The sequence below is a fragment of the Lepeophtheirus salmonis genome, chromosome 3 (assembly GCF_016086655.4).
Source record: "Lepeophtheirus salmonis chromosome 3, UVic_Lsal_1.4, whole genome shotgun sequence".
NCBI classification, from domain to species: Eukaryota; Metazoa; Arthropoda; class Copepoda; order Siphonostomatoida; family Caligidae; genus Lepeophtheirus; species Lepeophtheirus salmonis.
The window spans coordinates 26,362,337-26,369,036 of NC_052133.2; the positions used below are offsets into that span (position 1 = coordinate 26,362,337).

General features: G+C 31.9%; 1 long non-coding RNA gene across 1 annotated transcript; it reads left to right on the forward strand.

Annotated features, from left to right (window-relative positions):
* Positions 1-1,569: 1,569 nt before the first annotated feature.
* LOC121114798 (uncharacterized) lies at positions 1,570-6,393 on the forward strand. The gene is made up of 6 exons (XR_011779339.1): positions 1,570-1,763; positions 1,832-2,377; positions 2,489-2,977; positions 3,096-3,369; positions 5,235-5,406; positions 5,478-6,393. It is a non-coding gene; the product is annotated as an uncharacterized lncRNA (long non-coding RNA).
* The last annotated feature ends 307 nt before the right edge of the window (positions 6,394-6,700 follow it).

The following is a 6,700-nucleotide window of genomic DNA, read 5'->3' on the forward strand; positions in this document are numbered from 1 at the left end:
TCTAATTACACTATGCAACAAAATTCAGTCCTTGGAACGCCCGCTGGCTAAAACTCACATTTATTATTGCTATTTGATCCATAGAATACAAAAATTATCTTTAAAATTTTCAACTGCAGTAAGTTTAGCAATTAAATCCCTTTTTTTAATCAATTTTTTTAGTATAATTTCGATTCAGAGCCATATTTTGAAATGAAGCAACTATATAGATGAAAATTAAAAGTAATAATAATTGATAAAAACATTCAAGCATTCGAAAGATAAAATATTGATTAAGTTATCTTGAATAAAGTTCCTACAAAATGGGTCTAATCAAACTAAAATCAACTAAAATGAAGGGCTTTATTTGGAATTCTTATATTTTTTGGAATTCTAAAATATTATATCTAAAACAAATCTAAAAATTTTTGAATGCTAGAATATTTTTGATCAATTGTTATTTTCTTAAAAATTTTATCTAAAATTTATTTCATTTCAAAATATGGGTCCGAATAGAAATTATACTAAAAAAAAGTTATTTTAAAAACCAAATCTTCTGCGATTGAAAATTTTATGCGCCTTTTTCGTGTTCTATGGCCTAAATAAAATGAAAAAGTCAGGGTTTGAGCCGGCATGCGAAAATGCTGTTGCATAGTGTTATAATAAAAACTGGAAGTATTCGAGTAATAATGATTTGTCAAATGTCATGTATTAGTAGTCAAAAGGACAGTAAAATATTGCAGATCCGCCTTCCTTATTATAAGAATGGTTGATGTTAGGTTTGTATTAGTTCATAATATGTGCCATAAAATCGGTCTCGTCCCTGTTATCAGTCCTAGAAAAAGTCCTAAACTTTAAAGCATCCTCTAAAAGGTATCATTTTCATTGATATTGTTGTGAAGTGCCTCAGTTTACCCATAAAAATAATGATGTCAAACTTTAAGTATCTTTTATGTAAGATATTGTTTTTTATTATTCTTAATTCGAATCCTTGATGGTGGTAGAGATTGATTGATGATGACGTCACTGATATTATCTATGATGAAGTCTATTTAATTCCGATTTAGACACATCCTTAAGATTTACGATAGGATATTTAAATTTTAAGACCAATATATCCACTGGTATTGATGTATTACAAAGGAGAAACCCCATTATACATACAAACGAGGGTCGTTGGTAAAGTCCGTGCAAAGTTCCAGAGATGGTACTAGTGGGGCGTATCGAGGTGATGTTTGGTTAGTAGCATTTCTTGGAGGAACACACACCAAATTTCAACTAGATCGGTCTATTTCTTTCTGTTTGACATTCATAACCTTGATACACGTCAGTAGTGCCTTCTCTCGGACTTTGCACATACTTTTCAAACGATTTTCATTCTTAAATACTGGAACTCGACCCAAAAGATTTTTTTTACTTGAACCCAACATATTGAGATAGAATTCATACTCAAGGATATTTGTAAGTAGAATTGTATAAAATATGACGCTCCAGTATGTAAACATAAAAGATACATAAAGATAACATGGTAACCCTCATAGTTTAAGAATGTTTTCGAAAAGAGGAGTTTAGCTGTCTTGACGTTTTATTAGATTAGCTGGAAGCAGTTGTGAGAGGAAGGAAATAAATACAAATACTACTCTTCATCTAATAAGGATATACGTGGGAATTACTCTGTTGTCAATCTACAATTCTACTCAGAGTCTCATAAGGACACTTACAATTTGGGTTGTAAATCGTAAATATCTGCGTTATGTAAAAAAAATAAATCGAAAATTAAAATGGTAAGCCTCAAGGTTAATATATGTATGTAAAGTATTTAAAGTTCAAATATCTACCGATTATATTCTAGATAAGTCATAATAATAACAAGAAGAAACTTGATCAAATCAAACTTCCCCCCCCCTTAGACGAAAGAAAAAGAAAAAAACAACAACTGTCTTCTCTTTTTTTTTCTTATCGTCTAGTACAAAAGAAAATAAAGAATAGATCACGCAAACATTATAAACGTAAAAACGACTGTAATTAATTTATAAAATGGATCTTGTAACGCGAACAGTTAGAGATTCTGGTAGTATCCTGGCGATCCCAAAGGAGGACGGAGTCTATCTTAGGAGACATTGTCGACTTTGTCGCCCAAGTCCAATTTAAAATAACGATTGTATTTTCCAAGGATTTTAAAAGGAGCCAAGAAGGTTGGAGAAAGAGATTCTCCGATTGGCTTATTTTTAATAAAAACGTAGTCAGCCTTGGTCAGATGATTGTCGAACGTTTCTCTCTGGATTACTCGTGGGGGAACGTGAGCCACCTTCTCCATCGTCTCGAAGAAGCGCCCCACGTCGGCATCTGCCTTATGAATAGGAAACGAATCGAAGAAGCCAAAGATCCAGAGCGACCAGTAAGTAACTGCAAGGGCGAATATTTAGATCCTTGATCCACTGGGGACTGAATTCCTGACTCCCCACAAAACAACAGGCAGAGCATTCATTCAATTTTCTTTCTCTTCTAGAATCCGTGCAACTAGGCTAGTTTTTAGGGATCTTTGGAGAGCCCGTTTGATTCAGGATGATATGATGTGGTCTTCCTATTTGCGATTCCAAGTGCCCTGCAAACACACGTCCAAATATCACTTGTAAATTGCGTCCCCCTGTCTGACACAATGATGTCAGGTACTCCAAATCTTGATATCCAACCGTCCAAGAAAGCTCCAGCCACTGTACTAGAGGGGATATTAGGAATTGGGATCACTTCCGACCACCTCGTATACCGATCCATTATAGTCCCTGAAAAACTCGCATTTATCAAGAGAAAGTGCCAAGCTGGAAGTTTTAAGCTGCAAAAAAACTGCATTTATGGACTGCTAATGGTCCTCCCTTGTCCGAGAAGCAATCAATATATCATCAAGATACACGAAGACATTCTTAATTCCCCTCAGAACAGAATCGATAAGTTGTTGGAATGTCTGGGCAGCATTTTTAAGCCCAAACGGCATTCTCAGGTACTCATACAACCCAAATGGCGTAATGATAGTTATTTTACTGTTTAGCTTCACTCATGGGTATTTGATTGTAAGCTCTGTGCAAGTCTATTTTACTAAAAAAGTTCATCCCTCTTAGGTTGGCCACGAAATCCCTAAAATTTGGAAGAGGATATCGATCTAGATCCGTCATGCTATTTAATTGACGATAATCACCACACATTCGCCAGCCTCCTTTAGCTTTAGGTACTACATGAATCGCTGATGAAAAATTTGAAGAAGATGGACGAATTATTCCCTTCTCTGGAAGTCCATCAATTTCGTTTTTAACAAAATTGAGTTTAACACCATCCAGCTTGCGGGATTTTCCACAGCAGGAAGGACTCTTAGATTCGATGTACTCCGTGAGCTGGGTAAGATTCAGGGAATTTTTTATTTAAAAAAATTATTTTCTGTGAATAGCTATGGATTTTAGAATTTTTTTTTTCCAAAAATTTAATTTAATTTTTTAAGCCCTCCCTTCCAAATATAATTCTGCACGACACCCATAATCAATTACACCAAAATCATATTAATTGCCAAGATGTAATAATTATTATTTATATAACTTTAATCAAACATTCTTCTTTTTTTAATTCTGATGTAGGTATGACACATCTATTAATGGAGTCGTAAATCATATGACTTGCCAGTATGTTATTAAAAATGTAAAAATAAACATGGTATTGTCAAGGTTAATAGAAATACAAGGTTATACCATAATGTGTGTACGACTTCCATCACGTTTTTAATATTTACGTCATAGTATGGAGATGAGTGGTTGCGCGTTTTGTCAAAATCTGTTTTTCTTGCCTAGCAGTCGAATTGAAAATTAAATTGATAAAAATCATTAAATTGAAAATTCTAGCACTAGTGATGTCATAAACTTTGATTGCTCGCGTGTTTTTTGTCAAAATATGTGTGTCTTGTCCAGCAGTCAGTACGATACATCAAATTGAAAATTCTAGCAAGCCCAATTACATGATAGTCTAACCTTGTATTTCTATTAACCTGGGCATTACCTAGAATTTACTACTTTAACTATATTTTGAGTTCTAAATTCTGAGAAAATTCGAAGATTGATTGGAAGGAGAGCAGTTTAGCTGCCGTGACGTTTTATTATAGCACCTGCAAGCAGCCTTGAGAGTAAATAAATATACACAAATTCCATTCTTTATATAGCAATGACATATACGACATCAAGTCGAATGGAAGAAGGATTAATAACTTCTTCGTTATCAATTAATTATCATTCGACATGATGGATTATCAATATTAGAATGTACTCATGGGTTGACGAACAAGCATAATAACTTCTTCCATTCGAGTTGCTGTCATGTTTGTTTATTATTAATTTTACTTAAAGTTCTACAACAGTAAAGATTCGAGCTACATTCGAAATACATACTTACTGTGCTGTGTTTATATATTGATAAAAAAAATATTTTACTGAAAAATAACACTAATTAATTTACCTATGAATAATATCTATTTATCCTAGCATCATTTTTAATTGAATTAAAATAAGCATCGAATACATTAATATGATAAATATTATTTTTGGGTCAAATGCCCTTAATGGTACTTCGCCTAAAATGTCCGTTTGGCAAATTGTTCTTCAACGAAATGTTTGTTCTGCAAAATCAAATTCGGCCAATTGTCCTAAAAACAATAAACTTTGATCATATTAATGAATAGTAAATTAAGCAACTTTTTTATTTAAAACTGTTTCTCAAAAGCAATTTACCAAAAAAAATCAATTCATGAAGCATATAAATACCAAAACTTTTGAAGTTTAATTTTTTAAATCAGCGTATTAGAGAGGAAGGGGTGGTTGATGTGTTGGATCTAAGAGCTATTTTGATATCTGCTGCTCCTGGATATGCAACTTTTCCCCCCACATTTTTTAAAGAATCACCTTTCCAGAATGATACATCCTGGAATTACGCTTCCGTTTTAATTAATAACACCCATCTTCTTCAATAAAACATGCAAATGCTTTAGGAACCATTATTAAGTATAAAAGAAATAGAATGTCGTAGATTGAGAAGTAGGAATTTTATTTTTTGTCTCAATAAAAGTCCTTTCAAATATCATTTTATTGTTGGCTATCTTGAGTACAATACTTGCTTATTTCTGTTTTGGGTTTTTGTATCTGTAAGATTTTAAGAGGTCCATATGAGAAATTAAATTTTTGTTCATTTATGTTTCATTCTAAACACAATTTTATTTTTTTCAGTGTTGTACTATCAGGACTATTTAACGCCCGACGCGACTTATCAGTGGATATGTTGCACAAGTATATAAAGTATCAATCATGAAGTTTCAACACAACGTTTCCAACAGCAATTTGGTGACTTCGCTTTGCATTGGGTTAATAAAACGCACTTTATAATAAATAAACATCTACAGTAAGCCCATTTAAACCGAAGATTTATCGAGAATATTTTTATCCAATAATGTCTACCAATATGTTTTTTAGAGTTTGATTACATCCATTTGAATACAACATTGCCCCACTGAGTCAAAAATTACAATGGAATAACCATTTGATATTTTTATCTGATGTTATTGAAATATTTAATTGTATATTCACTAATTTGTCCAGTCATATAGTGCATTTTGTACACATTTATTGCTTGACTTGGGTTTAAATTCAGGGAATTGTCACACAAATAAGCTAAATGCTCATTTTTTTTACTCCAGTTCGTTTCTAAATATTGCCTTCATACTTCTTATTATTTGAAAACTTGATAATTGATACGCTATTTTATATCCCTTCTTGCCATTACTTTAATACAAACCTTATCTCTGACTTCTTTTAAAAACTATGTACGATCAATATATTACTTCATCTTTGGTAAAAGCTCTCCGCTGTAAAAAGTAAGTTACATATGAAGAAATTTATAAAAACTCTGAGCCCTTTGGCATATAGATTTTTTCCAACAGACGACTAATAGTCTAGTTGCATGTCAAAAAAGTAACGAAAGTATTATCTTTCAAACAACAAATCTACCATCAGGGAAATTTTAAACATTATTTCCTAAATAATAATCCAGACACTACAATTATGCATCTTCTTTGGATGAAATATGATAAGAGGATAGACAAAGAAATCGACTATTTTAAATTTGCAAATAATTTGAGAGTGAAAAAGGAAGATTCCTTATTCAACCAGTGCTACCACAACAATTTGGGAGTGAGGATGATGCACTTCCACCTTTTCCCAACCCTTATTTGAAATGGTATTTATTTTAGTTAGAAGGATATGGTAAAATATATCATTGAAGGCACTTAAACGTTGTTTAAAAAGTGTATTATAGTACCCATTTCAATTTAATTCATCTCTCATAAATAAGGATATAGTGTAATAATAACAATAAATTATAAATACAGAATATTGAAATAATAGATTAATCCAAATAATATTTTATTGTTCTGACATGAATTCAGTTAAATATGTCATAACTTTAGGTTGCTAAACACAAGCCAGACGTGGAATTTAATCAAAAAGATCATCACCCTTTTTTCCTAATGTCGAAGTTGCTGTATACAATTGTCCACAGGATAGATATATCTCTACCGATGAGATCTAAATAATTATTAATAAGAAAGTAAATGTCAAAATCATAACATTAGACAATAAATATACTAATAAAAAAAAATTAAAATTAAGTCCATCGTAAAGATTTAGTGCAAAAGCTA